Raw genomic sequence first — 19,843 nt, forward strand, 5'->3', positions numbered from 1 at the left:
TTTGCTCTATTGCCCAGACTGGAGGGCAGTGGCGCTATTTCCGCTCACTGCAACCTCTGCCTCCTGCGATTCACCTGCCTCAGCCTCCCACGTAGCTGGGACTACAGATGCATGCCACCATGCTAGGCTAATTTTGGTATTTTTAGTAGAGACAAAATAGATGGGAGGATTGGTTGAGGCCGGGTTTCACCATGTTGGCCAGGCTGGTCTTGAACTCCTGACCTCAACTTATTTGCCCGTCTAGGCCACCCTATGTGCTGGGATTATAGGTGCGAGCCACTGCGCCAGGCCCACTATCATCTTATAAGCATCTCCTGGACATATCTTCCAGGGCACTCAATCCACCAAGGATATGCACAGTTTTAAGAATGCAACACACTTTCCCGAACCAGATGCAGTTCATGTGTCAGGAATCTCTTTGCCATACCCTATATGGTGGCTGTTAATGTTGCCAACATTCCACTTTAGATTTCAGATGAGTCAGAACTAAACATTAAACCAATGTCATTTACTCACAGAAAGAGAAAGGGTTTGGGGAACCTTTTACTCACAATGCACCTGGGTCCTCATCCCAACTCTGCCTCTGGGGTGCCAGTGGTTTGAGGCCTACAACTTAAGCCTCTTAAGACTCAACGCCAACAAGCAATGACTGGGTTTACTAGATTGACTGCTAAGATCCTTTGAAGCCTTTTAAAAAATAAGAACTAGGCCCTGAAACGAAAGAAGAAAGTATCTCCTGCCTTCTGAGAAATAAGACAACACAGATATAAAATCAAATTGAAGTATCGTAGTATCTTTTTTTTTTTAAGAGGGAGTCTCACTCTGTTGCCCAGGCTGAAGTACACTGGCACGATCTCAGCTCACTAAAACCTCCGTCTCCCGGGTTCAGGCGATTCTCCCACCTCAGCTTCCTGAGTAGCTGGGATTACAGGCGTATGCCACTATGATCAGCTAATTTTTGTATTTTTAGAAGAGACGGGGTTTTGCCATGTTGGCCAGGCTGGTCTAGAACCCCTCTCCTCAGGTGATCCACCCACCTCAGCCTCCCAAAGTGCTGGGATTACAGGCATGAGCCGCGGTACGTGGCCTAAAGTATCTTTTAAATAGCATGGAAAACTTGCTTTGATCATAGGACAGTTAAAGAAAAGCTGTCTCATTCAATCCCCTTTGTTTTATGCATAGAGATTGAGACCAAAAGTGGTTAAATGTTCTTATCAGAGGTGACAAAATGACTATTAAACTCTACATTGCTGGCACACTCAGTATCATTTAAATCTGACGATTTCGTACAGTACATATTATTGTCCCTGTTTTAAAAACAAGTAACCAGGCGCCCAGCCAAATTTCTACTTTTCAAGAAAAAGAAAAGTATGACAATACTTTTTGTGAAAGCCCTCAAAGACCTGCCGGGCGCGGTGGCTCACATCTGTAATCCCAACACTCTGGGAGGCTGAGGCGGGCAGATCACGAGGTCAGGAGTTCGAAACCAGCCTGGCCAACATGGTGAGACCCCGTCTCTACTAAAAATACAAAAATTAGTCGGGCGTGATACCATGTGCCTGGAGTCCCAGCTACTTGGGAGGCTGAGGCAGGAAAATTGCTTGAACCTGGGAGGCAGAGGCGCAGGATGCTGTGAGCTGAGATCATGCCACTGCAGCCTGGATGATGAAGCAAAACTCTGTCTCAAAATATACACACACACAAACACTAATGGAATACCATAGAGAGAGCCCAAAAGTAAATCCACACATTTACAGCCAACTGATTTTTGACAAAGGTGCCAATAATACGCAGTGGGGAAAGAACAGTGTCTTCAATAAATGGTTTTGGGGAAACTGAACATTCACATGTAGAAGAATGAAAGTAGATCCTTATCTTCTACCATATACAAAAATTAAAAAAAAAAAAAAAAGGATTAAAGACTTAAGCGTAAGACTCAAAACTAGGAAATTACTAAAAGAAAACCCAGGAGAACACTTCCTGACAGCAGTCTGGGCAAGGATTTTATTTTATTTTATTTCATTATTTTTTTTGAAAGGACCTCAAAAAGCACAAGCAACGAAAGCAAAAGCAGACAAATGGTATTACACAAAACCAAAAGCTTCTGCACAGCAAAGAAATAAACAAAGAAAAACAATAACCTACAGGAGAAAATATTTGCAAATTATGTATCTGATAAATAATAGGACAACTCAATACAAAAAATCAAATAACCTAATATTTAAAATGGGCAAAATGGCCAGGCACAGTGGCTCATGCCTGTAATCTTAACATTTTAGAAGGTGAAGGCTGGAGAATCGTTTGAGCCCAGGAGTTTGAGACTAACCTGGGCAACATATGGAGACCCCATCTCTATAATTTAAAAATTAAATAAAAATAAATAAATGGCAAAAGACCTGAATAGACACTTCTCAAAAGACATGTGAATATCAACAGGTATATGAAAGAATGTTCGACATCACTAATCATCAGGAAAATCAAAACCACAATGAAATATTATCTCACCCCAGTCAGTATAAGCATTATCAAAAGGACAAAAGACAAGAAATGCTGGTGAGAGTATGGAGAAAAATGAATCCTTACGCACTGTTGGTGGGAATTTAACCAGTACAGCCATTACTGAAAATAATATGAAGGTTTCTAAAAAAATTAAAAACAGAAATAACCATCATATGATACAGTAATCCCACTACTGGGTAAATATCCAAAGAAAGTGAAGTCACTACTATTTTGAAGAGATGTCTGCACTTCCGTGTTCATCACAGCACTATTCCCAATAGCTAAGATATGGAATCAATCAGTGTCCAGCAATAGATGAATGGGGCCTGGCACAGTGGCTCATGTCAGCATCCCAACACTTTGAGAGGCCGAGGCAGGCGGATGGCTTGAGTCCAGGAGTTTGAGACTAGCCTGGGCAACATGGTGAAACCCCGTCTCTACAGAAATCAGCCAGGCATGGTGGCACGTGCCTGTAGTCCCAGCTACTCGGGAGGCTATCGTGGGAGGATCTCTTGAGCCTGGTAGGCAGAGGCTGCAGTGACCCGAGACCATGGCACTGTACCCCAGCCTGGGTGACAGAGTAAGACCCCGTCTCAAAAAAAGATGAATAAAGAAAATGGAGTACATACACACAAATGGAATACTATTCAGTCATTAAAAAGAATAAAATCCTGCCATATATGACAACATGGATGTCATCAGGTTAAGCGAACAAGCCAGGCACAGAAAGACAACTATCACATGATCTTACCCAATACAATATAAAAAAGTTGATCATATAAAAGTAGAGAGTAGAAAAAGCAGTAGAGGTGAGGGTAGTAAGGGGGGGAAAAGCTGGAGAATCGTTGGTCAAAGAATACATAATTACTGTTAGGAAGAATAAACTTCAAGAGATCAATTACACAGCAAGATGACTAGAGTTAAAAATGACATAATTCTTGAAAAATGTAGAGTAGATGTGATGTGCTCTTACCACAAAAACGGTAACTACGAGGTAATGCATTTGTTAATTCACTAGATTTCACCATACATACACACACACACACACACACACATACACACAACATCCTAGGCAACAAAGCAAGACCCATATCACATATACACACATATATATATATGTGATATGGGTCTTGCTTTGTTGCCTAGGATGTAGTACAGCAGCATAATCATAGCTCACTGTAGCCTTGAACTCCACCCCCACAACCCCAAGTTCAAAAGATCCTCTTGCCTCAGCCCCCAAGTAGCTGAAACTGTATAAGTGTGTGCCAGCAAGCCCAGCTAACTTTCAACTTTTTGTAGAGACGGGTCCTCACAATGTTGTCCAGGCTAGTCTTGAACTCCTGGGCTCAAGAGATCCTCCTGCCTTGGCCTCCTAAAGTGCTAGGATTATGGCATGAGCCACCACACCCATTATGAATTTCAAAAGATTGTGGTGTACATGATAAAAACACAGTGTTCTCTGTCCCTTTTTTAAAATTGAAAAGGTTAAAAAAAGAAAGAAAAAAAAGTTTGGCCAGGCATGGTAGCTCACACCTGTAACCCCAGTGGTTCGGGAGGCTGAGATGGAAAGATCGCTTAAGCCCAGGAGTTCAAGACAAGTCTGGGGAACACAGCAAGACCCCATCTCTATAAAAAAAAAAAAAACTTTTTAATTAGCTGGGCAGGGTAGCATGCACTTGTAGTCCCAGCTACCCGGGAGGCTGAGGCAGGAGGACCCCTTGAGCCCAGGAGTTTGAGGTTGCAGTGAGCCATGATGACACCTCTACACTCCAGCTTGGGCAACAGAGTAAGACCCTGTCACTTTGAAAATAAATAATAATAATAATAATGATTTTTAATTAAAGTATCACTGTATGGAGGAGTGAGGTGGTCTACTCCATACTGTCTTATTGCTACAGTGCCACGGGCAGGATGGAGTCCATACAGTAAGGATCTTGGGCCCCCACCAGAGTACGATGTAAGGCCATCAACCAATGAATTAAGCACACTTTTTAACCATCTACCTGACCCAGCTTCCAAACACTTTGACCTATAGTGTTTCTCATACAACTAACTACTTCTTGTAATACTATATGGATTCAACTGTTAAAAAAAATTGATACATATAAAAATCAGGAACTTCATCTGATCATTCAGGTCAAATTTACCTAATTTATATAATCAGTATTTATAAGACAGACTGAAATTTTAAAATACATTATCTTCCTCCTTTTGGAAGTTTACCAAAAAGTCTTGAAAGGCACAAAAGCACTAGTTATTACCGTAGTCACATTGTGCTGCTTACTGCTATTTATTACCCAACCAAAAGCCTGAGAGTCACACCTCTTTCCTCTGCCTCCTTGGTCCGCCACAACCACACTTTGGTCAACTCTTTCCAAATCTCTCTATGCTGCCTACTGACCCCTCCTTCAATCACACTATCCGCACTCCTTATTCCTCTCTTCCCCTGCAACTTTGAGGTCTAAAGCCCAAATTATTTTTAATGCATCCCAAAATTTATAATTGAACGTCATTTGACATATAAAAATTAAGCTTTTGTTTTTTTAGTTGTGAAGCAAGAGGTAATAAAGGGTTTCTTTGTTGAGGTACTACTTAGTTAACTATTCATTTAAATAACAACTCTTCAGATGCCTTCAGCCTCCTTGCTAACATAATTCTAATTTTCTTCAAAGCAGCAACATGTCCAGACAAATACTTGCTTTCCTAACCTTTCTTGCAGCCAGAGGCAGCCACAGTGAACAGTTCCGGCTGGTAAGACCTCAGGAGAAGTCCGCTAGGGAGGGGAAGAGGAGGCTGGGGGAAGCTTTTGCTTTCCTGAAAATAAAGAACAGATGCAGCACTTCTTCCTGTTTAAATATGATGCCTCCTGCAGCAGTAGCCATTTTTCAACCGAGGCATACCTGATGGAATTCATCACACTAAGGACAATGGAATTTTGAAAACCAGTAACTTCCTGTCTCACAATTTGTTTAAAATAATACTTTAGTTATGTGAAACCAATTGGACATCATCATTCTTCCCCCAACCCATGGCATACAATGCATTTCAAATTTTCTATGTATAAATTTAATTCATCTCCCACCCCAAACTTGTTCCTCTTCTCGTGTTTCCCATCTTAGTGTACAGCTCCATTTTCACCCAACTTGTCAGCCAAACTAAGAGATACGGCTCCTTCTCCTCCCTCATTTCCTCTAACTAAGCACTAAGCACCATGACCTTCCATTTCTAGGGTGCAACTTGACATGTGTATGTTTTCAGTTTCCCAAACTTGTCATATATTAGCAGACTTTGGATATGCTGTATCCTCTGGCTAAATTTTAGATCACTCACATCCTACCTAAGCTTTACTAACAACTGTGGATACTCATTTTATATGCCTGTCTCCCTTCACTGGAAGGTATGTATCTTGAAAGATGCCTCATCCAGCTGTGTAACTTGAATGCCCAGAACAATGACTAGAGAAATAAGGGATATCGGCTAAAATGAAGACCCTGAAGACCTTACTCTACAGGTAATCAATGACAATAAATAGATAAAATAGATGCATAGATGGTTTTCCACTCCTCCACAAAATAAATTTCAAGAAAAATTAAGATAAATGTTAGCCTAATGCAAACCATTTGTAAAGTTCAGAACACTGGAAGTATAATTTTTGTTCCAATGGTAAAGAATGAGAACTATGAACAATTATTTAACAACCACACTTCACTGTGAAACACCGTATTGCCTAAACACATTTTCATAATGAACACATCTTAGTAAAACACTTGAAGCTCATTTTAATACAATGGTACTCTGTAATAAATGTAAAATTTTAAAAATACAACCTTTGCTTTTAAAACACATTCTAAGTTTTGCTCTTTTCAGGTGCAAGGTTTTATTTTGATCCTGTTGATTATTCCAGGTCAAACAGAGTAACTGGGAAGGCAAAGGAGAACTACATAAAAGAAAAAGAATCATCAATAGCCTGAAGTTGACTGAGAAAGACTTACGGTTATTTTTCCTTCACTGATCTATAAATAACTAAGTAGAATGCTGGAAAACTGAACAGACTACTTCAGAAAATTAGAATAAGCAGGGACACTCTTCATTATGAGTCTGACCCCAAGATGCTGGCTTTCCAAATGTGCTCTACTGGCATCCCAACACTGGCAGGAATAAAATCTGAAATAATACAGATGTCCCTTAAATGCCACTATAATGAAGCTGTCTATGCATTTTCAAATATAGGTTTAATCCACCCAGTCTGAAAGTCCAGAATGCTTTATTTTGTGTGCTTATGAACATTACACAGTTTGTTTTATAAAAACAACATGACCTTGTTACTAAACACACTGCTATTGGCATTCTGAAACAGGGTAACAATTCTAGAATAAATACTGAATATAAAAAGAGAGGGGAGAAAAAAGAATTTGCAGGAATGGGTCAAGATTATGGCTTCGAAGAAATGATGCCCATTTTTAACATCACAACCAATAATCTATAGTGGGTATTGGATTAATCAAATGTACATTATTTAAACAAACATCAGTCTAGTACTATTATTCCTGTTCCCTGTCTTCCAAATAGTAGCTGCGAAGCAATGAAACTACTGCCTAGAATAGCAACACTGAATTCCTGGGAAAGATATTTTCAGCAACGGCAAATAATGGGTAAATTTAATAAGGCTTCCATTAAGCCTGCTCCATAATTATACAGTATTTTAAAATAGTACCTTTATTTTGGTATTGAAAGTCATGCAGATTGCTGAATTATCTGCATAGTCTAAAATTTCCCTTTTAGATATGACATCAAAATAATTTTAAAACAGTCATAGAAAATACTCGTTTCCCATTCAGCAGAGTTCCTTATAGGCAGCATAAGCTCTCAGGTCTCCCAGATTGTTTGCTACACAGGGAAATCTAATGTGCTCTATAAATTCTATTAATATGCATCTTTTCTAGTGCAGTAATGAAGATGTCAACACTTCGATTCAGTCTGACTTCAAATTCCACTAGTACAGTGACTACTCTTCTAATTTGAAAGAATTCAACCACTCTTACTTAGAGCTTTAATGAACTCTACTTCTATGCCATTGCTTGGGAGAAATATAAAGTAAAACTGGCTATTTCTTTCCAAGGGCAAAGAAGTAGTATTAAAGAGCACAATAGGTTCAATGGGAAGGAAAAAAGGAAAAAATGTCAACCAATAACCACTGAATATTCTGACCCCCTCAATTTGCTATTTTTATACTATACAAGGTAGTAAGAAATCAGAAACTGGGAGTCTATGGCAGGTAGTAAGAAATTAGAAACCAGGAATCTAGGGCCAATGGCCTTTTATAAATGTTTTATAGGTAGTGTATGAATTGTGACTTTCTTTCTTTACCTCACTTATTTTATCCACTCTTCTCAGCCAGAAACTCAGGATACATTTGTAGAAAGCTCAAGCAATGACTACCTACATTCTAAGAAACTAGTTCTATTCCACACCAATATAGAAGGTCTAGATCCCAGAGTCTGTTATTTCAAAATCATCCAATCTTTTCAAAGTCTCTAAAGTGTTCTTGAAGATTCATTCATTCACTCATTTAAGAGCCTATTTAAAGACAGGCACTGTGAACAAACATTAATTATACGTATTTCAAGCCCTTATCGCTGAGGAGCTTTAACATTGAGCCTAATGACTCAAAATGACCTAATGAGGCCCTTTTCTCATCAGAGCTAAAAGTGTGACCATGGCATTTTTATTCAAAGGCATGACTAGATTCCTGAAAAATTAAAATGTAGCTTCTCATACTCACCTTTTCACTGATCAAAACAAAGCCCATAACGGAAGGAAGAAGAAAGGAAATAAAAAGAAAGACATTAGGAAGACTTTAAAGAGAATCTATTTGTGAATTCTCTTCTTTATTAGGCTTAGTTGCATGTAAAGCTGTCAAATATCATAGTTCTTCATTTATTTAGTAACTAGTTACTGAATGTATACTATTTGCCATGCTCCATTTCAGGTGCTAAGAACAACAATCAAGAAACCACCTTAAAGTTTACATTTTAGTGGAGGAATACAGACAAAATGAATACAGTATAATATATAGCAAGTGTCTTATTTTTTCGATTTCTCAAACTGAACTTTTATAAAATCAAGAGATACTTAACAATTTAGCATTGTAACCATTCAGGCATATTGTGTGCATACCAGACAGCAACTCCACATAATAACTCAAGAAAAGTGAGACTTACAGAAAGTATAAGCTCATAAACACAAAGAAAAACCTGGATAATCAGGGATTTTTTTGTTTTTGGGTTTTTTTTTTTTTTTTTTGAGGTGGAGTTTCACTCTTGCACCCCAGGCTGGAGTGCAGTGGCATGATCTCGGCTCACTGTAACCTCTGCCTCCCGAGTTCAAGCACTTCTCCTGCTTCAGCATCAGGAGTAGCTGGGATTACAGGCACCCGCTGCCACACCCGGCTAGTTTTTGTATTTTTATTAGAGATGGGGTTTCACCACGTTGGCCAGGCTGGTCTCCAACTCCTGATCTCAGGTGATCCACCCCCGCCTCAGCCTCCCAAAGCACTGGGATTACAGGTGTGAGCCACTGCACCTGGCTGATAATCAGGTTTTAAAAGAAAAGAAACCACAGCAGTTCCACAGGTGAAGAATATTTACACCCTACCCAATTTGATCCTGGAACCTTTTCAACAACTTGTCATAAAATATGGTTCCATCTTCTTTATTTTTCCAATCAATGGCTGGATTCCTATATAATTAGGGCTTCTTCTGATTTTGTTTAGATAAGGAAATAGACATGAAGGCTGGGGCAAAGGGGGTTTTGAATCCTGAGGCAGAGAAACCTACACAGAATGGTTATTGTCTTTGTTTCTTAACTGCTCCATGACAGAAACTGTTGAAATTTGCTGAATAAACAATGACCATTCACTACATTGTGATACACTGCTGGTCTGGATCCCAGTCTAATTACCCAATTACCATTGGTGATCCCAGCACCAATTACCAATTTTACAGATTATTTTAGATCATACTGTGACCATTTAATGTTCTTCCATGATCAACTGGCATATTTGTATGGTGCGGTCTCCAGAAGCTCCAGAATCAACCACATGACATGAAGAACATTCCAAAGAGTTCTTGGCCCTGTGTATTGAATTAGTGGTCTATACTAACCTCACCCATTTTCGACACGGTCATTTTATTGTAATGCAACCGTTGCCCTTGGTATTAGTTACTTCCAATTTCAGGGAGAAGAGAGTTGGGATATCCTCCTTTCACTAACAGAAAGCCCTTGGGGACTCGCTCATCCAAAAATACTGCATACGGTGAATCTAGTTATACTCCAGCAGGTGTCTCATCAACCTTTATTTAAATAAGAGGGCCATTTTCCAACTGTATCAACTTTAAACAGCAAACGTAACTATATAGAGCCTACTTCTGGAGCACAGAATCGATAACCTTAACTTCTCATTACTTTCAAACATGCACTCCTCCCTGTGATACAATAGGTATTTACTTCCGGATGTGCCTTCTTTCACTCGGCATTCTTCTTCTAATGGCTTCCCCTTTTCCTCTTCTCCTATCTAGAAGCTGCCTACCTTTCAAGATGCAGATGACCTCCTTCCTGATAAAAGCTTTCCCTTACTACTCTGTCTTACCAGGATGTTTCTCTTCCCTAAAGAATGCTGAAAACCTACCAGCCATTTTATAGTGTTACAGAGCAAGGTCTAGGCAGGTTAAATAACTTACTCCAAATCATACAACCAGCTAACGGCAAAGGCTGGCCTACAACCCAGACCTTCAAACTCTAACTCCCAAGATTCTTCTAACTTCCTCACTCTAACATTATTTCCCACACTAATCTGACTATATCCCCTTACACTTAAGATTGTCCCATGGATTCTCCACACCTGGATATTTTATCCAAAGTCAATCCATCCTTAAAATCAAAGGTCATGTGCAACCTCTTCCACTGAAACTTCCTTTTGGCATCTTTAACTCACTGATTTTCCTCTTTTCCAAATGTACTATATTTTATTTTTAGACTAGTCAAGTGCAATAGTGAAAAGTGGGGGAAGAGAGTAGAACAAGTTCGAACTGTTACTGACTACATAATCAATTGAGGTAACTCACTACCTTTAGACCAGCTCAAATTTACAGTATTTTAATCACTATCACACAGTGTAGCATCTCTGTACTTCGTGTTATCTCATTTACTCCCAACAACTTGAAAAGGCAGGAATTTATTGGTCATATTTTATAAATGGTCCTAAAATGTTAATCAATTTGCTTAAATTTATACAATTATTCACAACAGCTACCCAAAAGAGCTGAGATTTAATAGCTGAGTGTCACTATTCCAAAGTCTACATTCTTTAAATACTGAATATTACAATTCCTTTCTAAGAGCCAGGACTCAGGACTCCTGATTCTTGGTCCAGAATTAGTTCCATTATAACCTACAGCTTGTCATAGAATTCTATCATTTTCATTCCTTTAAAATCACAGTTAAATATAATATAAATCTTGTCCTCAGGAAACACACATAAACTGAGGAATGTGCTTTAAAACCATCAATGTGATAAAAGACAAGGCTGAGGAACTATGACAGATTAAAGTCTCAAGAAACATGACAACTAAATTCAATGTATGCAGATAACTGTTGAAGCTAAGCAAAAGGATACAATAATTCATTTTATTATTCTTATATTATTTTCAAATTTGTCATAATAAAAGTTTAAAAATAAAGTCTTTCCGGCCGGGCGCGGTGGCTCAAGCCTGTAATCCCAGCACTTTGGGAGGCCGAGACGGGCGGATCACGAGGTCAGGAGATCGAGACCATCCTGGCTAACACGGTGAAACCCCGTCTCTACTAAAAATACAAAAACTAGCCGGGCGAGGTGGCGGCCGCCTGTAGTCCCAGCTCCTCGGGAGGCTGAGGCAGGAGAATGGCGGAAACCCGGGAGGCGGAGCTTGCAGTGAGCTGAGATCTGGCCACTGCACTCCAGTCCGGGGGACAGAGCGAGACTCCGCCTCAAAATAAATAAATAAATAAATAAATAAATAAATAAATAAATAAAGTCTTTCCTAGAGAAATTTTGCTGGATGTCAATTTGTTTTCCCTTCCATAGCCTACTCACAGGCTATCTCCTCTAGAAATAAGTCCCAATTTGACTTCACATACATCTTTCTTTCGAACATTAGCCTCCCTTCCAAACAATGGGCAATTTTTTTAGCCAGGCTAAATTCATGCAGATTACAAATTACCTGCATTAACTTTCTCGTTAAATACTAAACTCTCTGAGGGAAAAGGTCTTATCTGGTGATTAGCATAAATTTTTTAGTCTAAAAGGATTATGATGAAAAACACCTTTCATCACTGGCTCTGAGCTCCACCTCTTTTTGGCACATGGGAAATGAAACTCACAATCCCATCGAGGCTGTTCCTTCTGAGGTTTAGAGAAGGCAAGCCTGCTTCCATTAAGGCTACCTTCATGTCTGACACACCTTTTAGATACTACAAGTGCTTTAGAATGTTCTTACCTAAAGATGTTAAAAAAAAAAAATCCATGAAACTTCCAATAAAAAGAGCCATTAATTACTGGAAACCTGGAATTACTAGAAGTCCTAGAGAGAATGGGATTGAAAGAACACAATGCAAGAATAACCCTCATCCCAATCCTACAAATAAAGGATGATCATTTAGGATGAGCCCAGCATTCCAATTAACTGATGTGAAGGTGAAACCATGAAGTGTTGAAATCTAAAGTATTAATAAGCAACGTTTTATTCTATTAATTCAAATTATACTTAAGATATACTTGTACAATGTTGATTAATTCACCAAAATGCTGCTTCTGAACATTACTGTTAAATTTACTTATTACTTAAGACTGTGTTTACTAAATGGAATACATTCCGTTAGGTACTATAGAGTAGGTTAACAAAATATTCCCTCCTCCTCTAATACAAGTTATATAAGGCAGATAAAAACACTGTAAGGCTGTGTCAAAGCATGTAGGAATTCAGTTAAGAATGTCACACCTGACTGTGGTTGTAGAAGAGGAGATGTAATAGAGCTAAGAGAAGAGCATCAAGAAGTTCAGCATGTACCCCGAAAACTGCAAATAACCCAAATCCCTTAACATTATCATGAGATCTCTAACACAGACGTCAAATTTTACTCTATACTAAGTTGACCTCTTGCGCACTAGAGGATATCTGACGTAAAATACTTCAAGTCCACCAACACTGAAGCTACATTGTTGGAAATTCAATTTTACTGGGCTAGCTCTCATATGCTATTAAAGTCGAGTGTGAGGAAAAGCAGAGTTCTTGGATCAATGGCTTCTAGCAGATAGGGCTAAATAAGGCAGCTGCAAAGAGCAACAGGTTCTTTAAACAACAGTGCTGCAAATCAAAGCACAGAAGATCACATAAGTGCAGAAAGGACTCGTGATTAATATTAGTCGTTTCAGGCTCATCCACAAATACCAAACAATTAGCATAAACTGTATGTTTATCTTCCAACTCTAACAGTATTTTAATAATGTGGCTTATTACAGTTGAATATGGAGGTACTTTTTAGCACAATGAATCCCTCTGTAAATTCAAGTAATAGAACTGTTAAACATTATGAAAAAAAGTCAGCCACAGAAAACCAAACATCACTAACAATATTGTACCCACATTTTGTCTTGTGTCGTACATATGTGTCTTGTGTCTTTTAATTGAGAGGAGGGGAAATAGAAGTCTTTTACTAACTCCTGTAAGAATCCTGCAGAGAAACCTGTGAACAGCAGCAATCTTTAAGAGGTCCATTCAAAAACAGACAAAAAAAAAATCTTGATTAGTATATTGTAATAGTTTTTTAAAAAATGTACAGTAACTTCAAGGGAGAACTTGTATCATACTAAAACAGTACTTACCTTCTTAATCATAAAGTATATACATTAACAAAAGTTTAAAATTCAAGTCTTAAAAAGTTATATAACATCTTCATATTAATTGATTTACATCACTCATTGGGCATACATAGCTACACCAATATCACTGTTAAGAAGCTTTTGTTTGGAGCCAATTATTTCCAACCAAGGAGATTCAGACTATGCTCAAATCTGTAACAGAGAAAACCCCTACAATTGGGCAAACAAGATAAATATTTTAAACATGGAAGAAGCTAAGCTCAAAAAGGTTTTCCTATTTAAAAGATTATTCCAAAAACCTCACTTCAAAGAAAAAATATATCTAATTTTCTCATGCTTCCCATTCTGCTTTGATTAATATTTTACTTTGAAGTTTGAGAGCCTTATAGCTAAAAGATTCTCAAATTAGTCTGCCTGAAAACCAGGTGACTGAAATCATTCATTTGCCTCAATCAGATTATATAATCAGATTTTTCCAAACCTTAAAACATATGATTCAAACATACCCATCACAAAAGTACAAATATGCACTAGCACGTTTTCTCCTGAGTACATTCTGAACCATCTACTCTTCAAGTGGATCATTTATAAACTAAGAACATAATTCCCTGAATCAGTAAAGTTAACTTTATTTTCACGAAATGATGACAAATTCCATTTACACTATCACAATTTACATTTTCCTACAATTCACGCAGCTTTCTTCAATTCACAATCTACAAACCACAACAATGCACAAATTTGATGTTAGACAGATACTTTAATGTTTAGTTCTCATTTCAACAGTCACTGTTGCTACAGTCTCTCATTCTCACTCTTCACTGTGTTACTTAGAGAACAAAGAACTAAAGAAACTGAAAAGAACTAGATCAAGTGATGAGACCAATTTTCAGCGTAAGGCATAATAACATTAGCTAATCAAAAACTGGAGTATTTCTATCATTTAATCCTTCAAGGCAAGAACCTCCTGTTTTCCCTTACTTTCCTTCCAATAACTTGACAGAATTCTGTGGAAGGATGGATCCCAAGCAGAAAATCTTCACAAATGTGAAAGAAAATGGAAATCCTAGCATAGTCACAAGACTAACTAGAAATCCCAGAACTCTGTAAACAACCTTTGTTTTCAATGCAGAAATCATTTCTGTACTTTCAATGACCCATCATTCAACCTCACTTGAGCTCCTCCAATCATTGGCACTACTTTACCAAGTTATTAGATGGTTCTATTAGTAGTTATTCGAAAAATCATTCTTCTCTATAATTCAAATATGTCTGACTATAACTATTTCTTATATGCTATAGGGCTAAATAAACAAATTCCTCAGCTTGAAATAAAAATCTTTAGCTACTATAAGGTCTTTCTTCCATTCTCTCATTCTCATTTTTAAAATCTGTGACCTATCAATTTCAAAAACCTATTCCAGTTTCTCCTTAAAGACTCCTAAAAGGGAACACAGTGCTTTACTCACAGCACCTTTTTCTTCAATACTTAATAAATTTATTCTCTTAATGGACAATGCAATGAGAGTAGTAAAAACTCAAAATCTTCTCAACTGCTAGTAAGATCTAGAAAGTCTAGATAAAAACTCATAAAAATCTGTCACTGTAACTGAGACTGACAAATGGTGTTACGACTGCTAAATGCAAAAGAAACGAATTTAGAACCCACTTCACACCATCTAAAAAATTACCACAAACTGGGTTATAGAACTAAAAGTTAAAACTCTGAAACATTTAAAAGAAAACATACAGGTCAATCTTTATGACCTTGGATTAGGCAAACAGTTTCATAGATATGCCACCAGAAGTATAAGAAACAAAAGAAAAAAAAATAAACTGAGACCATAAAAATGTAAAACGTTTTCATTTCAAAAGACACCATCAAGAAAGTGAAGATAACCCACAGAACAGGACAAAAGTTTCGTAAATCATATCACAGATATGAATCATATCATTTGCATCCAGAATATATGAATACTACAACTCAATAAAAAGCCAATTTTGAAATCTGAACAGATAACCCAAAGAGTAAAATACAAACGGCCAATAAGAATATGAAAATATGGGCCGGGCGCGGTGGCTCAAGCCTGTAATCCCAGCACTTTGGGAGGCCGAGACGGGTGGAACACGAGGTCAGGAGATCGAGACCATCCTGGCTAACATGGTGAAACCCTGTCTCTACTAAAAAATACAAAAAACTAGCCGGGCGAGGTGGCGGGCGCCTGTAGTCCCAGCTACTCGGGAGGCTGAGGCAGGAGAATGGCGTGAACCCGGAAGGCGGAGCTTGCAGTGAGCTGAGATCCGGCCACTGCACTCCAGCCTGGGCGACAGAGCGAGACTCCGTCTCAAAAAAAAAAAAAAAAAAAAAAGAATATTAAAATATGCTCAACATCACCAGCTATCAGAGAAGTGCAAAACAAAATTACAAGGAGGTACTACTTCACACCCATTAGGATGGCAGTCAACAAAAGAACGGTTATAAGGGTTGACAAGGATATGAGAGATGAGAAACTGAAACCCTCATTCACTGCAGGTGGAAATGCAAAATGATGCAGTCCTTTGGAAGACAGTCTGGCAGTTCCTCAATTATTAGCATTTCATTAGAAATAATGAATTAATAGGATATTTAAAAAATTTAGTATAAAACTGACAAGTATCTTTTATTTCACAAGAATAAAAAATACATCAGGACATGTTTCATATATATGAAAAAAATATATATATATATATATACACCAATGACTACAATAAATCACTTTTTAATTCTAGAAGGCAACAGCCAGTATACTTGATGTGCCATGGAGAAGTGCTGGCAGTTTTCTTTATGATTCACTGACAAGACAATTAAAATAGCTCACTAATTTATTCAATTTCCAGGTTTTCAAATTTCCAAGTAAAAAAATTACCCTCCAAACTAACAAAGATTTTATACTTCAAATAGTAAACTAAGGAATGACTTTTAATCAAATTACGGAATGGGCTATTAATCATTACTAGCCAATGAAGTTGACACATATATTTCTTTTAATTTTGTTTTTAATTTTTTTAAGTACACAGTAGGTGTATATATTTATGAAGTACACAAGACATTCTGATACAGGCATGCAGTGTGTAATAAAAAATATGAAACCTTCGTAAAATTGTGTGTCATCCTTGTGCAGGGGCCATGCTAATCTTTGTATCATATGTGCTGCCAAAGTGAGCATCAGTTACCTCATTTTTAAAAAGATAGTCATTAAGTAGAAATGCCTCTCTCAAAATAAGACCTGTTAAAGCACAGGGTGCTGGAACCCACACCACTTTCTGATTCAATGACTAAATATGGGATGCAGCCAAGAATCTGCATTTCCAACAAGTTAGCAGGAGATGTTGATGCTGTCAAGGATCACGTTTTGAGAACTACAATACTCTCCTGAATCATCTAACACAACAATATTCTTTTTAATATCAAAAACTGGTAATATTAACAATCCAATCATTTGTTAAACATCATTTACCAAACATCAGTTATGTAAGATACATCAGAGAAGCTTTAAATCATCAGGACTTTCCCAGTGTTGTCTGCTCCAATTAGTATATCTTCTATTAATACACCCATAAGATGCCTTTCAAGTCCTGCATCCATGAAGCCTTCTGATTCCTCCAGCTAGAAATAATTGCTTATTCCTTTGAACCTAAGTCATCACTTCTAATACCCATTAAACACTGCCAACTTTTATTACTTGTTTAGCTATTCACATTCAAGACTTTCTCACCTACTAACCTAAGTTCCATGGTAGCCTACTGATAGGCATTTTCATATCCCTCAGAATTCTTGGCACTGGCTCTCCATAAATAGTCGATAAATATGTCTGTAGTAAATAATTAAAATCAATATATCCTTGATTTCATCCCCCATTTTCAGCAAAAAAAAGGGGGGGGGCACAAGTCAAGCTTTTACAGAGAAATGTCCAAATCAAATCCTTTTCAAAAGACTGTACATAATGTTCAATTGTAATATTTAACCATGTAAGTTTAGGCTTAAGGAATAAGAACATTAGAAAGGCAGTTTCAGCAAAACCCAGTTTCAGCAAAAACAGTGTAAATCTTCAGTTGGTGAACTGTTTCAGTTGGTGAACTGAACCTATAGTTCTCTTCTCATAAAATGCACTCAACAATACAAAAGTTTGATTGTTTTAAAGAGTAATCTGCCATAGACTACAATCAGTGTAGAACCTGCTGCCCAAGTATAATTCTTTCCATAATGTATCATTTACATTAAAAAACTCTTTGTGTTATGGCATATATCTCAACAGACTGCCACCTGACCTACATACAGAAGCTCAACTTGTATATCTAGTTCCCATCAAGTCCCTTGAGTCATTTCTTTTATGGTATCTCCAACACCATATAAAACAGCACAGAATTGCAACATCTTAAAAATGTTTAAAATTATCTGTAATTCTCAGTATCATTAAAAATTCTATGATATAACTCCTTCTACTATCCTTTAATCTGTCTGCCCTTTATAGAGTGTGAAGAAAAAAAGAACACAGGGGACCTAATGTCATTTATCTCCAAAACCTAAAAACACAGTACCCGGTATACAGCAGGTGCTCAAGAAATATTTTGAATTGCAATCATTGTTGTTACTTGCTATCTTGTGTACTATTCTTCACATAGCTCATTAGACTACTAGCATCAACATCTGGCAATTTAGGTAAGAACTGAGATCTATAGCAGCTCCAGAAACTCAAGTCCTAAGTACAAGAAAAGCATACCAAACATGCAGTTCTAGTTAATCTTTGATGGACCTGAAGGTTAGAAAAAACAACGAAGAAATCACTGCCTGAAACACTATTAAGTCACTTTAAAGAGTTTGGGAGGTTTTTTGTTTAAACATATACCAGCAGTTCACACTTTGGATGGTAGTGTGGGACTGTAAAAATCACCAAGACTTGAAACTGAACAAGGTGATATTAATCAGTGTGAATTGTTCCATTACTTTTAAAAACTTCATCAAGATATTAAAAATATTTACTATCAGTTATTAATGTATAATTAAAATATTGTAAAACGGGCCGGGCGTGGTGGCTCATGCCTGTAATCACAGCACTTTGGGAGTCTGAAGCAAGCCAAAGACTTGAGGTCAGGAGTTCGAGACCAGCCTGGCCAACATGGTGAACCCCCATCTCTACTAAAACACAAAAATTAGCTGGGCGTGGTGGTGCACACCTGTAGTCCTGGCTGCTCAGGAGGCTGAGGTAGGAGAATCACCTAAACCCAGGAGGTGGAGGTTGCAGTGAGCCAAGATCACACCACTGCACTTCAACCTGGGTGACAGAACAAGACTCCGTCTCAGGAAAAAAAGGGAAAAAAAATCATTCTTTTAGTACACTGTAATCTAAAACATTAGAACCAACGTGAATTGTTTTATTTCTTGGTAAATAGCTTATCAAGAATTTTGAATAGCAACTTTTCTTCTCATATAACTTATGACACAGAGAGCAAGCATCTTTTCCTCTTTTTTGGAGACAGGGTCTTGCTCTGTTATCCAGGCTGGAGTGCAGTGGCACAAACACAACTCCCTGCAACCTGGATCTCCCAAGCTCAAGCGATCCTCTCACCTCAGTCCCGCAAGTAGCTAGGACAACAGACGCATCCCGCCACTCCTGGTTAATGTTTGTATTTTTAGTAGAGATGGGGTTGTGCCATGTTGCCCAGGCTGGTTGAGAACTCCTGAGCTCAAGCAATCTGCCCACCTCGTCCTCCCAAAGTGCTGGGATCACAGGCGTGAGCCACTGCACCCAGCCTGAGCCACTGCACTTGGCCACTTATGACACAGAGCAAACATTTTTTCTATTTCTTGGGGAAATTTCTTGGGGGCATTTTCACAACTCTCTAAAGCTTCTAACATTTTATCCTTGCATTTTCAATGTCTTGAAATATCTCTGAGAGTTTTTGGCCAGTGACACTTCTTATGAGGCCATCGTCTTTGTCATCACAACCACTTGGACATAATGTACATTTATGTCCACAAATTCGCCTTCACTAAGCTTCTCCAGCTGCATATGAAGACTTGCAACATTCTCCCCGTCAGCTATTTCTTCTATAACTCCATTTATACACGATTCAAATTTCATGTTCAGCAGTCATTTTTAGAGAGGGTTTTTGCACTTTAATCTTTGATGACATTAAAGTGTAATCTAACAAGGGCTATGGGATGCTCAAAAGACAGTAGGTCCACAGGAGAAAACAAGTAATTGAGAAAAAATGTAAATGGCCACAAAAAATAATATTACAATTTTTTTAAAAATGCTTTATGGCAAGAACTATCATATGCAAAATCAAGAGGCAGGACTAGATGAAGAAAACAACTACAACTCATATCCAAAACAATCAGCTTCCTTTACATGTAACAAGATCCATAAGAAAATGATTCCCCACTCA

At 37.9% G+C, this 19,843-nt stretch overlaps 1 protein-coding gene and 1 pseudogene across 7 annotated transcripts in view; both read right to left on the reverse strand.

Annotated features, from left to right (window-relative positions):
* TBL1XR1 (TBL1X receptor 1) overlaps nucleotides 1–19,843 on the reverse strand; it is a 184,114-nt gene that overhangs the window by 95,968 nt on the left and 68,303 nt on the right. The gene's annotated exons all lie outside the window — the stretch shown is intronic.
* On the reverse strand, nucleotides 16,531–16,620 carry LOC117084631 (annotated as a pseudogene).

Source organism: Trachypithecus francoisi, unplaced genomic scaffold, assembly GCF_009764315.1.
Source record: "Trachypithecus francoisi isolate TF-2019V2 unplaced genomic scaffold, Tfra_2.0 Lachesis_group0, whole genome shotgun sequence".
Lineage (NCBI taxonomy): Eukaryota > Metazoa > Chordata > Mammalia > Primates > Cercopithecidae > Trachypithecus > Trachypithecus francoisi.